The sequence below is a fragment of the Pseudonaja textilis genome, chromosome 3, assembly GCF_049901715.1.
Source record: "Pseudonaja textilis isolate UNSWEBS1 chromosome 3, rPseTex1.2, whole genome shotgun sequence".
Classification (NCBI taxonomy): Eukaryota; Metazoa; Chordata; class Lepidosauria; order Squamata; family Elapidae; genus Pseudonaja; species Pseudonaja textilis.
This window is the reverse complement of record NC_141992.1, coordinates 113,637,826-113,649,454: the sequence shown is the minus strand read 5'-3', so window position 1 is coordinate 113,649,454 and position 11,629 is coordinate 113,637,826.

Below are 11,629 nucleotides of genomic sequence, written 5' to 3'. Positions count from 1 at the left end.
CCATGCACCGCCTGGCCCACCACATACATCGGACAAACCAACAGAAGAATTGAAGAAAACAAGAACTCAATCAAAAAAGAACCGACCTCTTCCCTGGTCCAACACCTCAAAGTCACAGGACATGAGATTGACTTTAAAAATACCAGAACTATTGGCAAAACTGAGCACTTCAGCAGCAGAATAATCAGAGAAGCCATAGAAATAGAAAAACGCCCACACAGCATGAATAAACAAGATGATACCTCCCACCTATCAGCCATTTGGAAACCCGCCCTCATTAACAAATGAGTACCTAACATGAAGAATGACACCAGACCCACACCCACGAGGGCCACACAAAATGCTACCACCACACTTCCAGGTAGAAAACAGACTCACACCCACGCAGATGATGAGACACGACCACAGACCAGAAGCCATACCACAGCTGCATCACTACCCGCTTCAAACCCCTCCGACCCATACATGAAGTGAACTGATGCCCACCATGAAGATGTGGCACGACCACAAACGTGAAGCCAAACAACAGGATCACAGCTCACCAGCTCAAATCCCCCAGCAACTAAGACTAACCTGAGCACAACCAAGCCCCCACCTGAACAGAACACACCTCCAGCCAATCAGAACACAGCCAAACCCCAACCAATCAGAACACAGCCAAACCCCAACCAATCAGAACACACCCCCACTCAATCAGAACACAGCCAAGCCCCCACCCAATCAAGTCACACCCCCACTAGCAGTTAAAAGGAAGAAGCAGCTGCAAGCTCACATTACTCCGAGAAGCACAAAGCCGAAGACACAAGCCTAAAGATGACGAAGGAGACTTCGTCGAAATGTTGCCAAGACAATTTTACGCGGGAGAAAACCCGAATAACCAAAGACCCACATACAAATACCCATGAAAACCTCAGAAAACATATATATATATATTACACTTTTCTTAGGTGGAAGAGACCAGCACCTTTGAAAGTTTGTAGTCATTGTTTTGCCATATCTAAATTAGAAACCATGTTGAAATTGCAAAACAAAGAAAAACAAATGATAATATCATGAATTATATTATAACAAGGAGAGAAGCACATGCCAAATAAAATCAGCTTGTGATACATGGAGAACTTCCACGTAAAATGAATCATCTAAGATAAGGGCCAAATTCATCAAAATAAATGCATTTAATCAAGGTATAGAAAATAAAGAAGAATGATCAAATATATCTAGATCAGATTAATCTTAGATTTGTTAGAGCTGTATATAATAAAACAGAAAAGCCAGGAGCATCAGTAATATTTAGAAATCCTGCATTTGTATTAAATATTATGTTCCTACTTCTGAAGATTTTATCATCAAGAATTCAATTACGTTTTTGTACATGCATCTCCCAAAGGCACTTTATTTAAAAATATTGGTAGGTAAATATGATAATTTATATCATTAATTTTAATATCAATTATTTAATAACTGAATAATTTAAAATCATTTATCATTAACTTGTTGGCATTTATTTGATTGAAAGCTAAATAAAAACATATTTGAAGGCAACTATAAGGGTATATATTTTCAGGTATGTATTGTACTACACAAGACATCTTTGCAACAAACCTTCCTAAAATATTATCAAGAGAAATTAAGGATAAATAGCAAAGAGAAATTTGAAGTTTTTATATCTGAAAAGCTAAAGATTACATTTCCTGCTGTTCATTCATGCACTGACCATTTTTTAAATCTCCACTATTAATAACACCTCTCACTTGTCAAATGTATTGCATGATTTATGCTATTGTATTATATTCTTTGAAGATGAATAATACAAACGTATGAAAGTTGAATAATATAGTTATATACAATGAATTTGCTGAGGTGATTGAAAATCTTATGATGAATTGTTTGGAATTAAATAATAATCCAGACACAAATTCAGCCGTTTGAAAATGTTTTTATTCAAAAAATTTATTGCTGTTCAAAAAATCTAAACCAAAGGAAGCATCTTTAATTATTCAATGAGCATCTCTGGAAACTTAACATAATCAAGATGAGATCAGAAAATATACAAAAAAGTACACAGTGGGAAAGCCAACTGAAACTAAAGCAGACTTATAAATGGAGACAAATCAAATTGTTTAAAAATGGTCATAGTGGAAAATTGGGATTCTACCAGTTTGGCCCAGTTCAGGCAAATCAGTAGCTCTGAAGATCATCTGGAAGCAAACTGGTTTGCTCTGAAGATCAAGGTATTTCCTTCTCCCACCACTGATCAGCTGTTTTCTGAAGATCAGCTGTGCTGCGTGATTTAGATTAGCTAGAAAGCAGGAAATCTTTGGATTTCTTGCTTTCTAGCAAATCTAAATCATGCGGCACAGCTGATCCCCCCTCACTGTTGTACTGCTTCGCCCAGAAGGCTTCCTTGAGACCCAGGAGGTAAAAAACGGGTCATGGGGGGATGCTGCGCAGTCCACACACACACACACACACCTGTTTTTGCTCCCAAAAGGCTTCCCTGAGGCCCAGTAGGCCAAAAAAATTTATTTTTTATTTTTTATTTACCTACTGGGCCTCAGGGAAGCCTCCTGGGAGCAAAAACAGAGTGCAGGGGGCTGTGCAGCACCCCCATCCCATTTTTACCCCCAGGAGGCTTCTCTGAGGCCCAGTAGGCAAAAAAAACCACACCCACCCAGTCACATGACCACCTAGCCATGCCCACATAGCCACGCCCACCCACCCAGCCCCACAGAACTGGTAGTTAAAAATTTTACACCCCACCCCTGGGAACATATATGAACTTTTAGCCAAGGTGAACAATAACAGAAATGAATTCTTCTGTAATTAATAATTTCTTTTGTGATATTAAATGTTTATAATTTATATTATCAGAATTAAATAAACATAAAGTTCCTGTTTTAGACAAGACAATTATGTTGATTATAAAAATGTAAATACATCACATGGATAAATTGTGTTTACCTTAAAATCACAATATATTATTAAACACTAATTTTAATCAGTTCAAATTCAAAAGTTCTCAAAATTGAAAATGTGCCCTACCTAAAATCCTCACTCATTACTTAATCAAAGTAAGGGATCATAGCTATAGAAATTAAATATATTAACATCATTAAAAATGGAAAAATTTGAAAAACAATAAAATGATAAAAGGTAAAAACACCTACACTTTTATAAATAGAAAATTGGTAAAAAGTATTAAATATTAATGAGCTACAATCAAGCACAGAAAATACACAGTTCATTTATGAAAATACAGAATAAATATTTGAATGTAATTATTATGAACCAAATGAATAAAATAAATGAAAAAATTATTGCTTTAGAACTTTAATAATATACCAGGTGCTTTTTAAATGTAACATAAATGATGGTTGGTTGGATGTCTGATATCACAGGCTATTAAGATTATTGTCAGAGACATCAAACATTTAAAGCAGGTTTGATTCTAAATAGGGTGTTAATACTATTTAAAAAAATACCACCATTAATGATAAATCCAAGTATTCACATGGGCCATTTATCAAAAGTCATATATAAATCTCATTTCGTGCACAATATTTCTATTGAAAATTGTTTCTTCTCTGCATGTAATTATAATTAATTCATTTTAAGCTGTATAATAACAATAATAGAAACTGGATGTTGGATGACAGTGCGTGCAGTATGTGTGTGAGAGAGAGAGGGCAGGGGAGAGAGAGAATGTCTCTTTCCTTTTGTCCCTTTGTCTTAGGAGGTTGTTGAGAGAGGGGCAGATAACTTTTGCATAATTCTGCTTATTTGCTAAGGATTTTCCTTATGTTGTTTGATCACTCCGTCCAGTTCAATTCCCTTCTAACCCAGGTTCCACCCCATGGCCTTGCAGAAGGTTTCCCTGACTGTAGTGTACAGTATTTGGCTCAGATGTGCTGTGAAGTACAGCTGTCCATTTTCACTTCCCTGTCTACAAATAAATACACTGAACCATATAGAACTAGACTACAAATATATAAAAGGTTCCTCACCTCTGAATTTAAGAAAGAAAAAAAAGCATATGGGTTCTAATGGCCCATTAAGTATTCATTGCCAAACAGAAATATATCCATAAGACAAAAAAGGTTGTCATTATATCCAAGAAGTTGCCAGAATGAATAGAATAAAACTTTCTTGGTTCTAGCAAAAATCATTATATCCAAGAAGTTACCAGTATGAGCAGGATAAAACTTTCTTGGTTCTAGCAAAAATCATTATATCCAAGAAGTTGCCAGAATGAACAGAATAAAACTTTCTTGGCTCTAGCAAAAATCAAAGCTTTGCCAAGTGAAAACAAGAGTGAATCAAAAGCAGGCAAACAATAAGGGTCAGGTTCAGACCAGTAGTTTCTCTGGAAGCTTGAAAAAAATGAGGGCCGTCAACTCCCACATAGATCAGAATGAAAGCCTATCAGATCTACAGAACAATACGGGATGTTGGGGCTCTTACTGACTTGATAAGGAATCTCTGCAGGACAAGGTCTTGCTTTTATCTTGTTGCTGGTTCCAGCTGTCTTGAGTTTTTATCTCCAAAGCTAAATAGGAACTCTGACTAGGATGGGAGATCTATCTCCAAATTAGTGAGAACTAAGGAGACCATTTCTTTGTGAGGAGAGAAAGGCCATTTCCCTTGGCCAAAAGTACAGGGATGGGGAGGCAATTTTTATTTAAAAATTTGATTTCTTTGAAGGGATTAAAATGTGTCAGAGTAAACAAAATGAGGGAAGATTACACGACTCCTGCTCTAGTGGTTATGATTGTGTGGCATAGAAAGAAGAAAGCTATAATGCCATTCTCAAGACATTGGAGATAGAGCACTTTAGAGAAGTTCCTCGGTCTGTATTTTCCCATCTTGAGCAAAGAACAAAGTATTATATGTTAGCATGCAGATTCCCTGATGCTGCTGTCAAAACCAGATCAATCTGTGATAAAATATGTTATATGCACAATCTGAATGTGAACAGGTGGGCTAATCCAATTTATAATACAAGACTTAGGTGGGAAAGCAGGTGACCTAAATTTAACCCAGGTAAGCTCACCTGGACATGTTGCACAGTATTAACATAAATGGGCAGGATGAGAGGAGAAGGGAATGTAGTTGTCCATGTGGATTCAATTTCCCAACAAGGAAACCAATAATTTTGCCCTCTGAAGGTGAGAGCCTATGGCAGAGTCTGTTCATGTATGGTGAAATGAAGGCATTTTCATCATGTCTTCTGAGTGTGAATTGGTGTTCATGGATGTGTTCTGTCAGTCTTTTGCCGATCTGTCCTACCTAGTGGCTATTACAGTCCTTTCACTGTATATTAATGTAGATGACTTCTGTTCTTTCTTCTTCCTTTACTGGATCTTTTGTTTACTTAAGATGTTTTAGAAACCTTTAGTTGATTTGTTTGCTACAGCAATGTCATTTGGTTGTAATAGTCTGTTGATTGTTTGTAATATATTTTTGATATATGGCAGTGTTATTCTTTTCATAGCTTCTTCTAGTTGTGCTGCTGAGTTGAGTAGATAAAGTTACATGGCTAACCATTTTGTTGGAAACATATAGGTGATCTATTTCCTTTTTCTGGTGTTCTGGGTTGCTACAGTACATTTATGCTTGTCTGAATAATTTTTTTACACAGCTTGTAGGAGGTTATTACTTTGGTAGTAACACTTGGTTAGTGATTTTTCAGTTGACTTACGTTTCTGATTTGCTGTCATTTCCTCTGCTGATGTGGATATCCAGGAAGGGTAGTAAGTTATTGCTTTCTTCTTCTCTTGTGAATTTTATTTATTTGAAGATGTTGTTGATTGTTTCATGTATCTTCTCCCCTGTTACTTTTTTATTATGACAAATATGTCATTTATATAGCAGATTCATATTTTTGGTTGCATCTATAGTTGTTATAATTTCTAGATGCTGCATTGCAGTCTCTGCTCTGAGACCTGAGAGTAGTAACCCCTTGGACGTTCCTCTCATTTGTTGGTATATCTGTCCATCAAACTGAAAGCAGATAGTGAAGCAGAGGTTGGTCAGGTCCATGATTCTGAGTATTTTGATCTTAGTGTATTTGGCTAGATCAGGTGTATTGTGCAGTACAGCTGTGATGGATTCTTTCTCTAGTTCTGGTCTATGGATGTGTGATGACTCAGAATGTAACACAAATGTAACAAAATCCAAAATGTAAATAAATATCCTTTATTGCCTCCAACTTGGCCCCACTGTTCAATAATACTCAGTTGGAGATAAAATGTACTCAAAAACAGCCTTTAAAAGAAAGCAATACAGTCCAAATTTAATGAGCAGATAGAGGTGAAATAAAAAACCAAACAAACTACAATGATGAAATGTCCACAACAGAACAGAAGTATTTACCCAATTCAAAGAAATAACAAAGCACAGTCTGTTAGAAGGACGCCAACCAAGATAACTTCAGACCAAAATTAAACACGCTTTGCTTCTGGAAACCTGTGTCGTAACCGTCTCTCTTATACACTCATCTCCCCAGCTGTAATCAATGAGGAGGATCATTGCCTCTTCCTCTCTTGCAAGCCAAGTTGTTGACTTCTCCTTTCCTCCCTGCTTGTCCTAGGATGCAGAGGGGATGGGCCTGGTTCTTCCTCTGACTGCCCAGTCAGCCTCAGCCCTTCTCCACAACCTCCGGAGCCACACCTCCACTCCCTCTATTATTAGGTCTCTGGTTTTCTGGAAACACTATAGTGGGCAGTTGATGGATCTGGATTGGGAAAATCTAGATGAATGCTCAATAAATACAACAATTTGGTTATTTCTTTGCTACCTCCACATTATGATAGTGCTGCACAAACTGGATACTGATAATTCTATTTTTTCCTTGCTTTAATAAAGTCACACTTTCTTCAACTTACTGTACAACCTTGATGTTAACAGAAGGCATGTATGGTGCTTCTTTTCATGTAGAGGAAATGAATACTATAGAGACAGGTTTTTACACAAGCTTGTTTCACCTTATGAGCATTTTTATTTAAAAAAAAAAGTTCATTTAAATATTATGAGTTTCTCATAGGGTTTCTAAATTAATGATGGGGAATATATTAAGATAAATAGTATTACATGCCAGCTTCTTTATTTTCTATTTCTCAAGAACCCAGTTTTGGTTCAAATCTAATACCATTTATGCCCTATATTTGTTATTGGACACCCTGATATTTGATGAAAATGTGTCTTGTTGAAGAATGATGAGCTGTTTGGAGGTTATTCTGTCACTATATCCTGCCAGATGCATTTATTTGCAAAAATGGCTGGCATCCAAGAGGACGTCAGCAATGTCACTATTGTTGGAAAGAGAAACAGAACTCTTTCTCCAAGGTCATTTGTCACATGAAGCTAGTAACAAATTAATGGTATAAAAGGCATAATCTGACTTACATTCATAAATTGAGTTATTCTCCACATCAGATGTATTTGTAAATAAAGAATGAATCATAATACTGGGACATAATTGGTGAATTGGTTTTTTATAGTTCTGAAATTAGTGCAATTATAGCCACTAGATTATTTTTTTTTAGAATAGAATCCTGTCATCCCTTTCTTCTTTGACACACACTGAAAGAACTGCAGCAATATGTCTACGTCACTACAAACCTTTCAAGGATAATGACTTCATGAATGCAGGTGTCTGCAATATGACAGGAAACATTCCTTGACTTATTACCATAATTTATTACCTTGACTTATTATCCATCATAATCCATTGTTTTGGGGGGGGGGGGGGGCAGGTTTGCTGTTTTCTACTGAAAAAGGGCAAACAATATCACAAGTCATGGTCACATAACCATGGGATGCTGTAAATGCAAGTCAGTTGCCTAATGCCCAAGATGCAATCACATGACCATGAGTGGCCAGCAATGGTAGCTTTGAGGAGTCATAAATAGCTTTTTTAAAGTTAATTCTAACTTAAAGTGTCATTAAGCAACTGACTGTAAGTCAAGGACTAACTGTTCCTGTGTACATTCTACCTGCAAGGTAGATAAGCAACATCACACTAAATTTCACAGTGCTAATACTATGGAGTATTATGGATGAATGAAATGCTAATCCATAGTGCTAATACAAGTACCTTATGCTAATACTATGGATGAAACATAACTGTCATATACTAAGATATCTGAGCCCATCTCTCCAAAATATGCAGCTTCCCCTTCCTCCTTCTGATCATTTCCCTGAACAACTTGGTTGTTCAATGCAAGAAAGATTATTGGGTGTGCTTCCTCCAGTCCTGAAATCTTATATGACAAAGTCTTACGTATGAAGGAATTGGAGACACATATAATCAAGGACAGGACTAAATGCAAGACTCCACAGATTCTTCAGATGACCTACATAAAAAGATTATTATAATTCTAGGCCATTTATATTAATTAAATGGGTGAAATATCACTGGGAACCAAGCCAGTGGAGCTACCTTGAGTAGATAAGCTTAGGTTTCTACTTACTACTACATATGTGATTCTTACATGTTTATGGATATACCTATACTCTATTTCCATGATTCTTGTAGCAGCATCTTCAGAGGTTATACTGCTATCTAAATAATTCATAATGTTCTCTGGATACTTGTATGAAATTAAATGAACCATCCACACAACATATTAAAGGAGCTGACTGTTGGAATGCTAAAGAATCAGAGTTTGATTTTTTTCTCTCTCTCTCTCTTCTTTGTTTTCAGATATTATCATTTGTTTTGAACTGCCTGCCTTCAGCAATTGCATATATACTATTTTGGAAGCTCTTTTGCTGATGATAAATAAAAATGTTTCAGGTAAACAAATCATTTGAAAAAGCACCTTATTATCAAAGCATACAAGCTTTGTTTTTATAGAACCTCTCTATGAGAAGAGAGGGAGAGGAAGAGGGAGGGGGAGAGAGAGATTTATAATGCTTTTAAAAGTTATTACTATGTGTCACATTATTTTGAATTCATGCCATATTTATTGTACTTCCGCAGCTGTTCTCAGGTTCATTTGATTAATACTGCTTCTTCAAGAATTATTTACTTCAATATACATAATGAATACAATCCTCTTTACTGTGTAAAGTTTATAATAAGCATGATGATCTAAAATCCACCCAAAATGGAAAACAGTGATGATTCTCTATATTCAAGCAGCATGCACACCGTATGCCGTATGTTTCTTAAGCTTATTTCACACATTACCAGCAAAGAGATCGAGTGTATGAGATGTGTCAGCTTCCATACGAGTGCAAGAAAAGTTTAAGAAAAACCAAGAATGTGGAGGATGGCTAGTTAATTCTTCATAACAAGAACCAAAGAAGACTACCATAGGATCGTTGCTATCTCCCAACCCAGAATCAGAGTTTATGTAGTCTAAAGAAGCATTTCTAGAAGGAAGGCGGGAGACATCCAGTGAGAACCAAGAAACAAATTGGTCTGGTTGAAGGTTGAATCCACAGAAATCAAGATTTTGGTTTATTGTGAATGATACTAATATGCACAAGGGGCGCCTCTGTTTTCCTGACATTATCTCCCATAATGGTTAGTGTTACCAGTCCTGCGCTTTAGATGAATTAGTTCATTTTCATTTTATGTGGTTGGATTGCTATTTTAAGACCCAGAAAGTGTTTCTTTAACACATGTCCATGTCTTTAAAAAAGCAACACCAAAATAGAGGCAGGTAGAGTCCAAAAGGCATGGTTGGTGAATGCAGTTAATTCCAAATGTGTAATTAAAGACGTTTTTTTTCTTTGCAGGGAGACTGTTTCTTGTGTCTGCAAGGGCCAGGTGAGAACATATTCTATTCCATTCCATTCCAGTTCAGTCCAGTTCAGTCTAGTCTATTGTGTGGGTGTAATTGGGAAAAGGAAGTATATTTGGATTCCCTTTTTCTGTGGTGAGATAGGGGCTTCTTAACATGTTTAAATCAGCAGTACCTTCAAGGGACATTCACTTGGCAAATAGGTGGACAGAATTTCAGGTTTCAAGCTGTACACATTTTAAGTATGCATGCAACATCATTGCATATACAAAAATGGTGGGGCATGATTAACAGCAGCTAATTTATGTTAACATCCCTATTTTCCTCACCAAACATAGATTGGAGATTAACTTTTAAGAAAATAAAGGTGTTGGTTGAATATAACATGAAGCCATAAGGTATACTGGTTTGGGCAGAGGCTGATAGGCATAAAAATATATTCACATTCATATATGATAAGGCTGAACTTTCAATTGACAGATGTTTCTCTTTCTGAAGCAAGATTTAGAGTAGGCATTCAGGAATCACTGAATCATAGTGTTGGAAGGAACCATAAAGATTGTCTTATCCAACTCTCTGCAATTAAACCATCTATTTTTACTTATTCTATTTGTTCAGTTTATATAGCTGTCCATCTCAAATACGTAAATCATCCCTGAGAAATAGCTATCCGGTGACAAAAATAGATGTAACAAAGTAGGGACTGCACCCTTTTCCCCCCTGGAACTTCCTCCCTGGACATGACCAGAGTCAAACCCAGTTCATCTCTTTTCTAATGTTATGAGACCCAACTGACCCTTTTTGCCTCATCTAAACAGAAGAGTAGAAGCTTTTCTCACCTGTTCATAGTACAGCCTGAGGACAGTCCTAATAAAAGAATGGGGTCAGAATAACAAGGTGAGAAACCACAACATTTCATCCTTAATCTCCCTCTCCTTAACAATTGATTTCCCCAGCTCTGAAAGGGCAGTTTTGCCTAACAACAGAAATAACTCCAGGTATATGGGGAAGAAACTGCAAGCTTCAAAAAGGGACTGGACTGGAATAGACTAGACTGAACTGGACTGAACTGGAATCGAATGGAATAGAATATGTTCTGACCTGGCCCTCACAGACACAAGAAACAGTCTCTCTGCAAAGAAAAAATCGTCTTTAATTACACATTCGGAATTAACTGTATTCATCAACAGAAAGTCCAGGCAAGAGTCTGCAAGGAGTTAACTGAAGCAGTAGTCCTTATCAGCTCATTAGGCTAAATGCAAGGCTGGGAGCTCCCACTGGGAGACTGCCAATTAAGTCAGAGAAATAGACAAACCTCAGTTCTAGCAAGGCAGTTTTTGTCAGACGAAACACACACGAAGCAAATTTTCCCAAAATGCGGATGATTGTCTGCTACAACCAAACCACTCCCCTTTCCTCCCGTTTATTCCTCAGCCAGGGAGGGACCATTCAGCATCCACATTTATTTTGTTTCCCAAGCTTCATTGTCTGAGCCAACTCATTGACTGAGCCAACTCATTGTCCTCTGTTGTTCACCTCTCTTATTTGCTCTGTGCATATACACATCTGGAACAGGCCCCAGCTGTTCCTTCTCCTCACTCATCTCTGACTCCAAAGGCAGCTGCCTCTCTGGTGGCTGGGAAATGCCAGACAGCCCTGGTTCTATCTCTGTGTCCAATGCTGACATCCATCAGCGCCTTCCCCAGGCTCCAGAACTGGCCCAAGTTCTTCCCCAACCTCCTTAGCATCTGAGCCTGCTGCCAGCTCAGCTGCTAGCTGGCAGGCTAGAATAGAGTAGAGTAGAGTAGAGTAGAGTAGAGTAGAGTAGAGTAGAGTAGAGTAGAACAGAACAGAGTAGAATAGAATTAGAATAGAAC